A 15,600-nucleotide genomic window follows, 5' to 3' on the forward strand; every position below is an offset into this window, starting at 1 on the left:
TAGTTTTCATTTTCCATCAGTCCCTATTAGTAGCACCTCTGATGTAATGAAATAACCTTTCCACCATTTTCCCCTTGCTTCCTTGAAATCTTACCAGAGGATGTTTGGAATTCTTTGGCTCCTATGGTGTGCATATGCTGGTTTGCATGCGTTGGTTACCTCAGTTATTCATTGGGCAGATAGTTCTTTTTTGTTTTTTTAATGTTTTTTATTTTTGAGAGTGAGAGAAAGAGAGAGAGACAGAGTGCAAGTGGGGGAGTGACAGAGAGAGGGAGACACAGAATCTGAAGCAGGCTCCAGACTCTGAGCTCTCAGCACAGAGCCCCAAATGGGGGTCAAACCCATGAACCTCAAGATCATGACCTGGGCTGAAGTTGGATGCTCAGCTGACTGAGCCACCCAGGCGCCCCTGGGCAGATAATTGGTTGTGCCCGCACAACCTGGATAATAGGAATGTAGCGGTGCGCGTAACAATTTCCCCCACCCCCGTGAAGCTTACTATCTGGTAGGTAAGACAGATGGATTTTAATAATCATGTGGGTACATGTACAATTCCAGCCCTGATAAGTGCTACGAAGGGAACACCTCTGGTGATCCAAGAGCTGATCATGTAGGGATGGGACTGAGGGAGAAGGTGAGACCCAGTCGGGAAGTTCAGGGAAGGCTTCCCCAAGAAGGTGATGCTTGAGCCCAAATCTGAGTTGAGGAAAGGCTCAGTGGTGCAAACAGAGTTCTTAAGAAATGGTGAATGGTTATGTACTGAGTACTGATAGCTAATTTTTCTTTGGGGAAAGGTAATGTTTTTTTGCTCTTGATTTTATGATATGGAAACCTAGCCATTCACATTCCTTGGTGTAGTTTTTAAAGGTGATTTTTCATTTTTGCTCAGCATTGTATTCATTTACTGAAAGCTGGCTTCTTCTTTGGCAGATGTGTCATACTTGGTGGTGGTTCTTAAGGATGTTGGCCTCCCAGTTATGGAGGGTGTGAAAGGCCCCTGGCTTTTCAGACCTTTTCTTCTGAATCAGGACTATCATAAACTCGGGATCAGGACATCTAACTTCATATCATGCTTCGTGAGGTGACGCTCACATCTGCTCTCTGGCATTCTTTACATGCTTCTGTCACAGCACATACCACACCGTGGGGTAACCCTGCTTCATCTAAGCCAAGCTCTGGAATCATCTATACGCAGTGGCTACCTCAATTCCCATTCACTTATCCAACTCCCAGAGGAGGCAGTCCATGCTTTGAGGGAGCTCATGGTCTAGTAGAAAAAAAGAACCTGACAATCATAATGCTGAGGGATTTGTGCTGTAAAATAAACAGATACAGGGTGGCTAGAAACTCAGAGGAGATGCACGTGTGAGCCAACATGACTTCTGAAAGGAGATATACTTGAGCTGAGTTTTAGGGTTCTAGTTTGCTCTGACTTACCCAAATTTGTCACAAGCTTTGAGCCATGATGTAATCGCAGGGCGGTTCCTTGACTGTTCCATGCTCTGTCATACTTTCTTACCCATGGGTATGTTTTTCTCTCCGCCTGGATTGCCCCTTCGCTCTTGGTTCCTCCACGTTACTAGTCTCTGTGTCCTTGAACTTGGCTGTCATAAGTGTTCCAGAAATATTTGTATTTTAATAAAGGGTGTGTTCTTTGTAAACAGGCAACAAAGCTACTTTCACGAGATAAGCACAAAAGTTGGTCCCATTATAACACATTACTGACGCCCTTACTTATAACTTTTAACATCTCTGATTCTAAATCCCCTGGCTGCATGACCTCCTGTCTTTGCCCCCAAGGGAGAAACTCTCTTTCAAAATCTAATAAGCACTTGTGTTTATAGAAAATAAAATATACCCACCATCGTTTGCACAAATGGGAAAGGCACAGCTTAGCTTTGGACTGCGGAAGCAACAAATTGTAGCTCCTGGCAGAAGGAGAAGTGGATTCAGAAAGCTCGAATTAGAAATTAAATGAGGAGGCCCTAACTACTTCATGTGTGTGAACAAGTGTTTTCTTTAGCTAAATCACCTTTGGCAATTTTTATTTGACTCTTTCATAATGAAAAGGAGAAGTGAAACTTTTTATGGATAGTATTTTCCTGCCACAAACCCCCTGATCAACATTTTTCTATAAAGTTTTCCTACAAAATTCTAGTTCTGTGGCATTTTAGACAAATATCCAGAAAAAAAAAGAAAAAAAAAAAGTTGGTAGGGGGTATGGATCCTAGGGTCAAATGGAAATGCTGGGTTAAAATCAAACAAGTTTTTATTTATTTTTATTTTCATTTATTGATTTCATTTAAATGAAGTACCTTTTAGAGCCTCTACTATGATCTCTAAAAGGGCTTGGGAGTATGCAGTGTTTCTAATGAGCTCTTGTCCTTTTTGTCCCCTTAAAGAGTCTGGGCTCTGCAGAAGCATTTTGGGGACTGCTGCTTAGATGGCGGGTACCTTTGTCGGGTCCCTGACCAGGGACTGGTTGTCCTTACCTAAGGAGTTCTCACTGAGCTGGAGTTTCAAGAATGCTACATCTCTTGGTGTGGAGGGACAACTGGTTGCAGAGACTCAAGGGGACAGGTGATCTAGCCCCTCCTTGGCCTCTTAGAAGCAGCTCTGCCGTCTATGGTATTCATTAAAACAAGCTGCCTCGGACAGTGGTCTTCATCTTTGTACTTTGTATCCCCTACTTAAAGATTTTGAGTATATGGAAATATTTATAAATTATACAAATGTGTTATTGCACTATTATGTACATTTGAAAAGATGCAAGACTGTTAAGGAACAAAATTAAAAGTCAATGGAAGTTGTACTATTTCTTCCCACATTCCAGTGAGTCATTTTTCACATACCTGGGTGTGTAAACATCCCACTTTGTAAACCTCTGGCTTTAGAGACAGAATCTACGTATCTTTCAAATCACTAGCTGTCACCCTTCCTGAATTCCTGCGTTAAGTATGCTTTCCAGTGGAACATTGTAGCTGTTGAAGAATGCAGGCCACCTTTACATATTTACATCTAAAGATGTTGAAGACAGAGTAAGTGGAAAAAGCAAGTATTAATAAATATGTATGGTTTGATTTCTTGTATGTAAAATTAAAAAAAATTTTTTTTAATGTTTTTATTTATTTTTGAGACAGAGACAGAGCATGAGCAGGGGAGGAGCAGAGAGAGAGGGAGACACAGAATCCAAAGCAGGCTCCAGGCTCTGAGCTGTCAGCACGGAGCCTGACGCGGGGCTCGAACACACGGAGTGTGAGATCATGACCTGAGCTGAAGTAGGATGCTTAACTGACGGAGCCACCCAGGTGCCCCACTTGTATGTAAAATTTTTTAAGTTTGTAAAAATGTATAATTTATATATAGAAAATGTCTAGATTGATGCATTAAAAATGGTTGTTTCTGAGCACTGAAATTAAGGGTCTTGGGAAAGGAAGAGGATTATATTTTTCCATATTGTTTGCATTTTTTTATGAACTTGGATTCTTTTTATAATAAATAATTTTCAAAATCACTAAATCCATTGTGATGTCAAATATGTTACAACACATCGTTTTTTTCCTAAGTTTTATTTAAGTAATCTCTACCCCCAACATGGGGCTCAAACTCATGACCCCAAGATGAAGAGTTGCATGCTCTACTGACTGAGCCAGCCAGGTGCCCCCAGTACATTGTTAATGTTGACTGTTGAAGTTGAGTGATGGTAACATTGGGCTTCATTATTCTATTTTTACTTTTATGTATGTTTAATATTTCCATAGCAAAAAATTAAACATAAATGAAAATAAATGCATTGCAAAAAAAAGTCTATAGAAATAAAGCACAGAGGTTTTTATTTTATTTTATTATTTTAGGGAGGAGAGTGAGTGGGGGAGAGGGGCAGAGGAGAGAGAGAGAGAGAGAAAGAAATTTTTTTTTTTTTTTTTACTTTTGAGACAGAGAATCCCAAGCAGGCTGTGCACCTTCAGCACAGGGCCCCACATGGGGTTCAAACTCACAAACCATGAGATCAGGATCTAAGCCAAAATCAAGAGTCAGATGCTTAATGGACTGAGCCACTCAGGAACTGAGAGAGAGAAAGAGAGAGAGGGAGAGAGAGAGCTAAAGAGAGAGAGAGAGAGAGAGAGAGAGAGAGAGAGAGAATCTCAAGCAGGCTCCATGCTCAGCAAGGAGCCCAATGTGGGGCTTGATCCCCCAACCCTGGGATCATGACCTGAGCTGAAACCAAGAATCAGACACCCAACCAACTGAGCCACCCAGGTTCCTCTAAGCCACATCATTAACAGTGTTTATCTTGTTGTTGGGAGAAAGAGAGTTGGGGAGTAGAGCTTCAGGTACCTTTCCTGGGATATGTTCTATGAGCATGTATTGCTTTTATAGTGGGAAAACACATAATTAAATAGAAACACACACACACTGCAGAGCCCCCAGTGCAAAGAGCTTCGTGTGTAGACAGGAGTCTAAAATACTTATTTGACTTCCCCGATGCTTGTTAGTTTCTAAGGGAAAAGACAAAATGAACGTGCCAGCCAAGAGTGTTTAATGTACAGGGCTCACCTGTTCCATGTTAAGATCTTGAGGCTTGCTTTATAATATAAGGATTCTTGAGCTTGTTACATAATAAAACAAAAGTGAAATTCCAGGCATAAACAAAGCCCCTTGCATAGTTCCAGCAGCATCAGGGAGAGCACAGCTAGCAGTCTGCCATAAATGAATTGCACTGTTAGCTAGTTACCAGGTTCCAGAATATGAAAGACCGTATCTTTAAGTAGAGTATCTAATTATAGCGCTCACATGGGGCTCAGGGGAATTAATATGTACAGGACGTTCTCTGTTGCTTACTGCATGGTAGACTGCATTCATAGACATATAGAATCTAGAAGGAGGGAAATGATGGCTCATTAACTGTGTGACCTTGTAAAAGTCAGTTAAGCTCTAGGTACCTCATCTGTGAAGCAAGGATCATACCCCTAGGCACCTCAGGATACTGAGATGAGGATTACGTGAGGATGTTTGGAAGGCACCTTGGATATGGTGAGTACTCAAATGCCAACCATTCTTGTTTCCTTGTGAAAAACTGCTCACTGAGCTGAGAACATTTAGCTTGCAAGCAGGTGTTCCCTGATTTTTAGTCTCTTCTCCTCAAACAGCCTTGTGGTTAGGGATGATTGGTCTTTGGTTAATCTCATTATCCTAGCCAAGTTTAGGAATGGGCTTGTAACTCAATCTGGCCCGTGAGATAGGAGGGGGTTTCTACTTTTGTTTCTCTGGATGCTGTCTTAAGTGTGCTGCCTGGAACCGCAGTAGCCAACTTTCTCTCAGCAAGCCAACATTAAGGATGGTAGAGAAGAGAAAAGAGGAAAAAAAAAAAAAAACAAACCTCCTTCATCTTAATGACATTGCTGAGCTGCTAAATCAACCATCCCTGAAGTCCACCCTACCTTAGAACTTACTTTTTTGTAAGACTAAAAAAAAAAAAAATTTGTTTTTAATGGAAGCCTATTTCATTCAGCTTCCCAAAGCATCATGATTAGTAGAAGCTGCACCGGAGGAGATTTGAGGTAGGAGTGATGGTATTTATGTAGTCATATTTATTGGGCACCTTGGAATGCAAAAATAAACAAGAGAAGCAGCTTCAAGCACTAGGAATGGGGGTTCTGGAAAGAAAGCAACTTGAACACATCCTGCCTCTTTCCTACTTGCAATTTAACCCATCTGCCTCTCCTGAGAAAAGCAGCTGCTGGGGCCTCCAGGAGGCAGACAAGGTCTGGAATGTGAGTGAGGCTCCAGGCTCTGGCGGAATCCTGACAGAGGACCCGAACAGGGGCCACAAGGAGGGGAGCAGGGGGAAGGTCCTTGTGAGTGTGCCTGGGCTCCCTGGTTCCTGAAGAGCTGAACAGATGGGCTGAGTTGCCTCCACCCCTGAGCTGCAGAGGTGAGAAGAGGAGGAAGGCTTCCTCCTAGTGCCTTCACCACATGACTGGAGGCCCATCTGCTGCTAAGCTTGGGCCAGGGGAGGCTGACACTACTGTTCCTTCTACTGCTTTGGGAATGCTGCCATTTAAGATATCCCAGGACATGGGACAGAGTCCCCAGGGAGCAAATAAAGAAAAAGATTCCTCATGTGGCCCAGCAGCCTAATGGAGAAGAATTACAAGGAGGACCCTCAGGACAGAAATAGCTGCTGGCATAGATAACTTGAACCAAAAGACTAAGAGAAGTTAAGGAGATTTAAGTGCCTCCCTACCACACACACACCCCACACTGGTTTTTCTGAGACCAAAACTGATTTTGATGTCAAAATTTCAGGAGACGAATTGAAGGAGAAAGAGGTCACAATGGATGTCTGAATTAGTGTTCTGGAAGATAAGAGAAAGATACACCTAAAGGCACAGAGCAAAAATACACAGATATAAATCAAAAGATGGATAGAAATCCAAAAGGAGAGTGGGGGTGTGATAGAAGAGGTGATCGATAATACAAGAAAAGTTTCTTAGCTGAAGACAGACTTGCATCTCCCCAAGTTCCAGGAAGGGTTGATGATGAAAAGGCTCCTAAGCGTGTTATATCTTTGAGCTACAAGAAAGAGAAAAATCTTGTAAGTTTCCACAGAGAAGAACAAGTCTCCCCTCAAGGGGAGAGGACCATCCTACCATTGGACTGCTTATCCACAACACTGGAAGCTACAGTGTGAAAAACTGACCAGAGAAGAGGATGGTGTGGAAATTCACCAAAGCAAACCTCCTGTACCTTCAGTTCACTCAGTCCTGCAGATTAACCCACAAATAGGTTACCACTTGCTTCTACCTAGCAAATAAATTCAGAGTCAAAGTTTCCAGAAGGCTGGGGAAAGGACAGGGTAATATATATAACATCTTAGGAGGATGGTAAAAGGGCTCATCACCCAATTCTGAGTGTATCTTCAGCACCTGGATACTCAAAGTGGAGAAGCCCGTTTCTCAGGCTGTTGAGTGAGGCTGGGCTCTCCACTCTGTAAGAGTATATTCTTTCTCCGAATTGATCACATCACCATCTGCCTTGACAACTTTTCTAAAAACAGTCTGGAACTAAAAATAATAAGCGAATCTCAGCAAATCTGGGCATCGGGGGTGGGTAGAAAGGAGGGAAGTGTTCCAAAGGTCTCATCTGGGGAGTGACTGTGGAACTGGTGGAGGAAGTGAAAGTATTCTAAAGTTTGGAGTGGAAGTGGGAGGGGGGGTACAGTATTTTGGTGGGAGAAATATACGTCTGGTTTTCATATGATGGTAAAGAAATATGTATCTGATTATGAGCAACGGGAAAGGGAGAGTAGCTGGAATAGACAGTGGAAATTCACAAGAGAAGTCCTAGTGACAAGCTGGAAAGGGAAAATGATATCAATTTGATCAACCTACAAGAATAAATACAGTAAAAGGAGGAAATAATAAGTAAAACAAGTCACTAATAAGATGGTAGGAGTCATCTAATCGTTGCCCTAAATGTGAATGGACTGGATTTTCCCATTAAAAGTGAGAGACAGATTGAGCTAAAAATATAAATAAGCCCACTATGCACTATCTAGAAGAAAAACATCTGAAACAAAATTTTAAAGAAACAAAATATAAAGAAAGTTGAAAATAAAGGGATAGACAAAGATACCAGGCAAATACAATGAAAAAGAAAATAGGTATAGCAAAATTAATAGCAGACAAGGAAGAATTTAAGGTTAAAGGGACTCTAAGAGGAATATTATGTAACAATATAAAGCACATATGCAAAATTAACATTAATAAACCTATTGTCTGGTATCAGACGATGTAGATACAAAGACAACTTAATAAAAATATTGTAGATTTCAAAACATTTTTTCAGAATTAGAATATACAAAAAATAAGGATATAGAAGAACGAAATAATATAATCAGCATATTCAATTTAACAGATAAACATATAACGTTATGTCCCTGAGGTAAAAAAACAGAATTTTTTTTTTATCTATCCAAAAGAACGTTATAAAAATCGATTTGATTATGTGCCTGATCATGAAGAAAACCTTACCAAATTTAGAAGTGAGAGATTTTTGTGGCCACATTTAATAAAATTAGAAATAAATAATTTAAGTGTCCAGAATAGCCTATTTATAAATTAAGGAATACTTTCCAGATAACTTCTGGAGCAAAGAGGAACATAGAACTAAAACTGCAAACTAGAAAAGCAACTGGAAAGGGGAATGCTTTGTATCAAGATCTGTACTCAGAGGAAAATTATTAAACTTACATACCATTATAATTAAAGAAGAGGAACTAAAAATAAAAGTCCTTGTTTTTCTATACAACAAGTTCTATGGAAAGAACAAAATTAGGCAAAAGAAAGTTTGAACAAGGAAGGACTATAAACAGAGTTGGGAGTGTGGATCGGTAAGCGAGGTGCCTAGGGCGCAAAATTCGAGAGACAAGGCTGTTCAACCGCCTGCACCTGAGGCACCTCACTCTTTTTTTTTTTTTTCTTTAAGCTCATTTATTTATTTTGAGAGCGGGAGGGGCAGAGAGAGAGGGAGACAAAGAGAATCCCAAGCAGGCTCCACACTGCCAGTTCAGAGCCCAACGCGGAAGGGACCCCATCTTACAAACCATGACATCATTAGATCGTGACCTGAGCTGAAACCAAGAGTCACAAGCTCCAGCTCCACCAACTGAGCCCCTCAGGTGCCCCTCAGGCACTTCACTGTTAAGAAAGCACTCACTCCCAGGGTCACACACAGTGAGGGGGGCAGGCACCTGAACAATCTTGCCTTTTTGGATTTTGTAACAAAGATGCCTTGCTTGCCTCACTCTAGTCCTGGCCCTGACTGTGAAAGTAACAGCTTCCTTTTTAGGGAGAAAAGAAAGCATTGGCCTGTATTTCTATTCCTTTCTTTTTTAAATTAACTAAACTCGTAATAACTTGGATGTAATTTATGCTTGTTCTTGTGACCTTTTAATTTTACTAATTTTATTCCAGCCTAGAAGAGAGTAGAGTCAGAAGAGATCTTATGTAGTCCATTAGGTGTTTTTTTTTTTTTTTCTAAAAACTATTTTTTGTTTTTTTAAAGTACATTAGGTCTCTTATCTTACTTTGTGTTCCTAAATTGATGGGCCTAGTTGACGGGCCTACCCACATCAGTGTATGTCATTGTTAAAAAAAAATAATAATAATAAGACTCATTGTACCTCTTATTCCATTAGGATTTCAGGATATAAGGTAGGACACAAACAAGTGGTGGGTGATGTTCAGAGAGCATCAGCCATGCAGTGGATGAACCCACCAGTCACCCAGCAATTGCAAGAACTTAGAATTACTCCAAATGTATGTTCTAAAAAGATAGTCCAGATATTTAAACACAGTAAAACCTTGCAGTGCAAGTAATCTGTTCTGTGAGTGTTCTACAAGATAAGTAACATTTCTAATAAATTTTAACTTGAAGGGGCGCCTGGGTGGCTCAGCTGGTTGAAAATCCAACTTCGGCTCAGGTCATGATCTCACAGCTCATGAGTTCTTGCCCCATGTAGGGCTCTGTGCTGACAGCTCAGAGCCTGGAGCCTGCTTCATTTTCTGTCTCCATCTCTCTCTCTGCCCCTCCCCCACACACGCTCTCTCTCTCTTTCTCAAAAATAAATAAACATTAAAAAAACATGAATTTTAACTTGATAAATGAGCGATGTCTTGCCATACGAGTAGTAGGCCACGCTGAATGTCACATGATCACATCTGAGCAAATGGTTCTTGAAATTTGCTTTGGCATACAAGTGCTTTGGATTACTAGCATGTTTCTGGAATGAATTATGCTTGCAAACCAAGGTTTTACTGATATTTGTAAGGAGTATCTCTAGATCTTGGGAGGAATATTATCATTCTCTAACATAGTTTCTCTTTACAATTAACTAACTTCACTTTATAGTCTATTGGTTCCCCCCTCCCATTTTTTTCCTTTGGTGGATTATATCTAAGTTTAATGCTGGACAGAGCACTACATAGCATTCCTGTGACTTACTCTTATTTTCTGTGAAAAATGTGTGCATTTGCTCAGTTACCTCAGGCAGAATTATTTGAATTTCAGAGTTTAGTTTGGGATTTTTTCCTGTGCTTTAGTGTTATGCCTTCATTTACTCATTATTGTGATCATATATAACTTTGTACTTCTCTTGCTTGAAGGTATTTTGCAAAAATAATTTTAATAAATGTTACATGCAATAAACAAGTAAAAGCTGAAAACCTAAGAATTTTACATGCAAAAGCACAAGGACCAGATGGTTTCACAGCTGAGTTTTTCTCTAATTAAAAAAATAAAAAGATCATCACAATCTTATCTAAACTATTCAAGACCATATATTAAAGCTGTAAAGTATCACAGCATGAAAATGATAGTACCAAAAAAAAAAAAAATGTAGATCAGTTTCACTTATGAAAACAAAAGCAAAATTCTAAATAAAATTTTAGCAAGTCAAGTCCAGCAATGCTAGGAAAAAATGCACTGTACCCAAGGAGGGTTTAATCCAAGAAGGCAAGTAGGAGCCAGTGTCAAGAAGTCTATGAGCATAATTTATTTTCTGAATAAACTAAAGAAGACAGTCTTTATATTACTAAGGCATTTCCTAAATTTCAACAGCCATTTATAATAAAAATAGAAGAAAACCACCTAAATACAATAAAGTTTACTTTCCGAAAAAAAAAAAAAAAAGATGTATTATAAAGGCAAAACATTAAAACTGTTAATATCGATAACGAAACAGTGGGTGCCCATTATTAGCATTTTTAGTTAGGATTGTCTTGGAAGTTCTGAAAAAAATCAGTAAAGTGAGAAAAATAAAACATTGAACATATATTGTCTTTTTGGTGATGAAGTGATTGTATACTATGAGATGGGGGTAAGAAAAAAACCAAATAGACTTAGTAAGATAGTTTGGTAAAGTAGACAAATATGGAATAAATAAACAAAATCCAAAGCTGTTCCATACACTAATAACCACCGTTAAATAGAAAGGGAATGAATAATTCTGTTCTAAATAATGATAAAAAATTAAAATACTTAGGAATAAATGAAAACTAAAAAACTATAAAATCTTATTGAAGGATGTGAAACAAGATTTGAGCAAATGGAAAACATATTACACTCATGAATGAGAAGGCCTCATATAACAAAATTCTCCCTGTGCTAATTTCTATATTTCATATGATTCCCAGTTAGAACATTAACAGAGGTTTGGAGAGAACTGGATAAAATTACCAGGAAATCAATGTTATAAAAGTAATGTTAGACGTTTTAACCTAAAAAAAATTTCACCAACTGTATGGCAAAGGACACTGTCATTAAAACCAAAAGAGGAACAGCTTTGGAAAAACATTTGCAAAGAAGCTGAAAGATAAAGGGTTAACATATTTCGTAAGACATAGCTTTTACCAACCAATAAGAAAAAGACAAGTATTCTAATGGCAAATGAGGTTTGAACTTTTAATTCACAGAAGAGCAAATCCAATAAGCATCTGGGAAGATTCTCAAACACAGTAGTAGGTAGGACAATGTAGAATAACGTAACAATGAGGTCACCACTTACACTCATCAGACAAGCAAAAACTAAAATAAGCTATAAATATTTCTGCCTGGAAGAAGGTGGGGGAAGGATAGGTGCTCATACATTGCCGGTGGAGCTGTACAATATGGCAGTGTTTTGGGAAAACAACATGGCAACATCTATAAAATTTAAAAAAATCGTTTGATTAGCAATCCCACTGCTAGAAATATTTCCCTTAAATAGGTATGTATGGGATATGATGCTAAACACAGCATTTTTCAGAGGGGCAAAAAACTGGAAGCAAAGTGAAGGCACTTTGGTGCAAGACTAATCGAATACATTAAGATGCCACTACAGAGTGGAATATTATGCAGTCATCAAAAATAACGAAAGGTGTACCCATTGAGAACCTAGACAGATTTCAGGAGGTACTATTGAGTAAGAAAATCGATTTGTTGAAAAGAATATGTAATATCATTTCATTTTTGTAAAATAGTGACATCTCCATTCTACATGAGAATGTGGATGTGTGTTTGGGCATATGACTGTAGACCAATTTCACTGACACCTCTAGTTACTAATGTGGACCGGGAGACAAGGCACTGGCCCAAGCAAGAAGAGGAGGAAAATACTGTAGTAACTTCTCTAGCATGTGTAATTCTACCCGTATAGTAATGAGGAAAAGATCTGTATCTCCTGCCTTATAGGGATACTAATAAGATATCATTAGCTAAAAAATAAGAAATAAGTAAGTTGCAGAGTAATCTATAATCTGATTTTCTTTTGGTGAAAATCACAGACAATCAAAACCCTGGGCAAGTATAAATGCTTGCAGATGTTCAAAGGAATAAGGTGAGAGGCCGTTCCTAGCTCACTGGGGCCAGGGGGTAAGGGGATGCAAGGAGATGATTAGTTTTTCTTCTGTGCATCTCCACATTGTTTCATTTGTTGCTTCCATGCTTTTGTAAAACATCTTAAAGATGAAATTTAAAACAACCACATAAACAAAACCCAAGGACACCTTATAGCTTCTGCCCTTTCGTGCTCACAGTCTCATACAGACTGTCATCAGCTATTTGGGGCATTAGTTTTGTCTCTATGGCTTCCAGGGAAGAAACTGAGGAGAGGAAGTTATGGGCAATCAGATTTCCTCTCTGCAAGGGTAAGGACCTCTGCTCAGGGCAGGTGCTCAGCCACAGGTGTGATGTTCCCCCAAAAGGAAGGTTTTGGGTGAGGTCAGTGTTGTCCCAAATGTTCTGATGAGAAGAATTACCCAGAGAACTTGTAAAAATAAAAATCACTGGGATCTGCCCTCGCCCTGCTGAATTAGAATCCGCACGGGAGGGGGTCTGGGAAGCGGTGTTTTCATCTGCGCCCAGGTGATGCGTAACACCAGACAAGGGTGGGGAACGCTGGTCTGCATTCCTATGTTTGTGCTGACAGTGGGACCTGGAGACCAGCAATGGCATCACCTGGGAGCTTGCTGGAAATGCAGGATCTCGGGCTCCATGGCAGACTTACTGAGTCAGAAATGGCACTCGACAAGGTCCCCATGCACAGTATGGTCTGAGAAGCACTGCTCCAGATGATCTTTAGGGTCACTCACAACTCTAACTTATTTGGCATGAAGAGAGTTCTCGGTCTCTAGAAAACCCTTTTTGTGACAGACACAGATGAAAAGTAAAAATGTTGTCAAGGAACACAAGGGCTTTTAATGAACTGACAGGCAGAGGCTGAGCCAGGCTGAGAGGGGGCTAGTAGGTGGGAAGCGATGGGGGTGTCCTTGAGGTGGGCCCGGAAGCCAAGCCCGACACCAACCTGGCTGTGTGCTTGATTGTAACGAGGAAGCTATGAACTCTATTGTGAATGGATGCACTAGTTGGAGTTTACAGTTTACTCAGAAAGATAAGACTTACCTCTAAAAAGATGACCATCACTTGTGGGTTCAACACGTATTTGCAAGATGGCAACTCTGTGCCACAGTGGGCTGGGCACTTCAAATAAAGCAGCCGACAGCTAGAAACTCTCCCTGACTTCATAGAGCTTCACTTCCTGTGGGGGAGGAGAGACATTGAATAATCGGTCCCACAAATTGCCGGATCAAGGGTGAGGTGGTGGCCCTGGGTACACAGTTTAAGAGGGGCTCCAGAACCTGTTATGAAAATAAATAATATTTTAATGCAATATATATATTATATGTATAATGCAATATATATAATGCATATATATATTATATATATATGTGTATATATATATATATATAAGGTTTATCTTTAAGAGAGAGAGAGAGCAAGTATGAGCAAGGGAGGGGCAGAGAGAGGGGGAGAGAGAGGATTTGAAGTGGGCTCTGCAATGACAGCAGCGAGCCCAATGCGGGGCTCGAACTCACAAACCGTGAGATCATGACCTGAGCCGAAGTCAGATGCTCAACCAACTGAGCCACCCAGCTGCCCCTAATATAATATATTTAAAAGATCGAAATCAATGGAAAAAGAAAAGCCTATGATGAATAAAATATCAAAGTTTTATATAAAGACAGGATCAGTATCACCGATTTCTTGTTTTGTTCATGGCTCCACGGATTTACCAGAATAAAAAGACGTTAAGAGTATGTAGAGCAGGGTAAGCTGGTAGAGGCTGGTGGAGGGTGGGGTCATCCTTGTTAAATTGTCCCTGATGCAGTGACACTGGAAGCACGCACGTGAGAGCCTGGAAGAGGAGGGGGTGTGGGCAGCAGAATAAGTGAAGGCCCTGAGGCAGGAGGGAGCTTTTGCATTTTTGAGGGAACTGAAAAATGGCCCGAGTGTCTAGACTGACAGTTCTCAAACGTTGTGCATGTTAGAAACACCTGGAAAGGTTTTAAGTCTTGATGCGGGGTGTTGCCCAGACCAAGTGAATGAAAATCTCGAGGGCAGATAGATGGGTGCTTCTGGGGCAGTTCCAATGTGTGGGCTGGGTTGGGACTTGGTGGATGACAATGGAGTGAACTTGGGCGAGGAGACTGATGGGAGGGAAGAGCAGGGCTTGGCGAGAGGCCTTGGAGCTCAGGGTAATGATTTGGGACTTTTTCCTTTGAAGGGCTTTATGCAGGGCGATAGGATCTGACCTTCTTTTTTTCCCTCTTTTTTAAGGCTCGCCCTAGTTGCTGTGTTGAGAATGGATTGAAAGAGAAGAGTGGATGCAGCAGGAAGAGGTGGGAAGTTGTTGAAAGCATCCAGGATGGGGAGTGGTGGCGGAGGCTGGAATGATGGCAGCCATGGTGCAGAGATGAGGACATGTTGCTGAAAGCTTTGGTGACTGTTCAATAGCATGGGGGCCCAGAGAAGAGGAAACATTGTAGATGACATGTCCCCCTTTCCCCCATGTGAGACATCAGCAGTTGAGGCATGGTGAGGACATTCAGAGCAGGGAGCCTGGAGACCTGCGGATTTGGGAGGGAAGAGAGGTTCAGTTTGGAACATTCTGGGCTTGTGAGACGTGGAGCCCTGCTATGTGGGCAACTGCATCTCAGGGGAGAGCCCCACCCTGGAGCCGCAAGGTGGGAATGGTTGGCCGACGACATGGTCAACGACAAAGCCAGCAGAGTGGCTGAGGATGCCCAAGGAGAGAGCACTGAGGGAGCAGAGGATGCTTAGCCCCTGGGAGAGCCAACCTGGAGAGGTTGAGCAGAGGGCAAGGAGACCGAGGAGGAGCCACAGAGGCTGAACAGGATGGAATGATGGAGGAGGACCAAGGCAGCCGCAGCAGGCACTCAGAGACAAGAAAGATCCCCGAGGGCTGGGCTGACCTAGCAAGTAACTGGCGAGAATAACCGGGCCTGGATAAGATGACTTTTGGCAAGGAGGAGGGAACTGGGGAAAGAGGAGAAGAGTGGGGAGGAGGTATAAGAAAAGACAGAGATGGGAAAAGGATGGGGTATTTGGCGGCTGGGACTCCAGGAGAAGTATGTAGCATCCTGTAAGGTTAGCAGGTAGATGGCGACTCTTGGGATTGCCTTCTTCTTTCTTGCCCTTGCTTGTCTCTGTCTCCCATCCATCTGACTCTCCTTTCACCCGGCTCCGTGGGGGAGCAGG

The 15,600-nt window shown here is 41.2% G+C and overlaps 1 long non-coding RNA gene across 1 annotated transcript; it reads left to right on the forward strand.

Moving 5' to 3' along the window:
• Positions 1-4,209: 4,209 nt before the first annotated feature.
• LOC115515873 lies at positions 4,210-15,309 on the forward strand. Its single transcript, XR_003969431.1, has 2 exons — positions 4,210-5,034; positions 14,659-15,309. It is a non-coding gene; the product is annotated as an uncharacterized LOC115515873 (long non-coding RNA).
• The last annotated feature ends 291 nt before the right edge of the window (positions 15,310-15,600 follow it).

Source organism: Lynx canadensis, chromosome B3, assembly GCF_007474595.2.
Source record: "Lynx canadensis isolate LIC74 chromosome B3, mLynCan4.pri.v2, whole genome shotgun sequence".
Taxonomy (NCBI): domain Eukaryota; kingdom Metazoa; phylum Chordata; class Mammalia; order Carnivora; family Felidae; genus Lynx; species Lynx canadensis.